Consider the following 1,295-nt stretch of genomic DNA (forward strand, 5'->3'; position numbering starts at 1 on the left):
TTGCCAACATTTTAAAAGAAAACATAACTCGTGATACAAAAACATGTATAATACCGCAAGAGTTCACTCCCATAACGGTGTCATTCAGGGATTTAGTTACTTTAAGTTAGAAGTTTAAATTTCTCTTTTTTTCCCCCCCTTATTCGTTCCTTTTAAGTCATCTTTCACTGGTTTAGGGTTAGGGTTAGATACTTGTTACATTTACTTTTAGTGTTTTAGTAATAGTGAATGTCAATGTTGTTGAACCCGTTCGGTTTGAAAACTAATTACCCAACAAACACGACGCGACATGTTAAACAAAAATTGAACTAAAGGAAATAAAATGACATGTTACAAAAAAGAAATTCTTAAAAGGTTGATGTGTATCCCGTAGATATTAGTTTCAAATTCTGGCACAAGGTTAGCAATTTCAGAGGAGGGGTAAGTCGATTACATCGGTTCTAGTACTCAACTGGTACTTATTTTATCGACCCCGAAAAGATGAAAGGCAAAGTTGACCTCAGCGGGATTTGAACTCAGAAAGTAAAGACAGACGAAATGTTGCTAAACATTTTTTGTCCGGTGTGTTGTCGGTTACTCTTGTTGACCACATTTACTTTGAAAACATGTTTGACTTCCGTTATAGATAATGGAACTAAACGAAGAAGCCTGTTATCTTACAAGAAATAGGCGCCAAATATTCCTCAAATTGCACCACGATGTTTTACTTTATTATTATTGAGTGAGAGAGCAGTGCATGCCATCAAAGTCACACTGGGGTAAAATATACGAAGCCCATTATACCCATCATGACTACCCGTCTGATAAGGGTACACCAGGCACATGCGTCACAACCGTATGTGCATGACATGGTGATCTCATATCAAGATAAACAGCGCATGACCTCGCAGGTGGGGCCCAGTTAGAATTTTCTTCAGGTCGAGTAGCCCATCCCACTCAAAAGGTCCCTGAATAAGGGTTCTTTAAGGATGTTGGGCAAAACCTCCATGTTTCCAAAAATGAATTACTCAAACCCCAAAGAATTCCTCTCAACACTTGGCTATGATGCTCCCCCACTAATTCTGCTCATGATCAGGGATGCACATATCCTCAGCCACCAAGGGACATGCTCAACTGGTTAAGGTCAAACAACTGACAAGCAAATCTGTGGTATTGAGCAGAATATTTGCTGTAGCCCATCTTTTATACCAAGACAAAACAATGTACATGATAACACTTCCAATCAATTAAGATCAGAAGCCATGAGAGCCACTGCCTGGTACTGCATCAGGGCATTTATTATTATTATTATTATT

This window comes from Octopus bimaculoides, chromosome 6 (genome assembly GCF_001194135.2).
Source record: "Octopus bimaculoides isolate UCB-OBI-ISO-001 chromosome 6, ASM119413v2, whole genome shotgun sequence".
In the NCBI taxonomy this organism is placed as follows: Eukaryota; Metazoa; Mollusca; class Cephalopoda; order Octopoda; family Octopodidae; genus Octopus; species Octopus bimaculoides.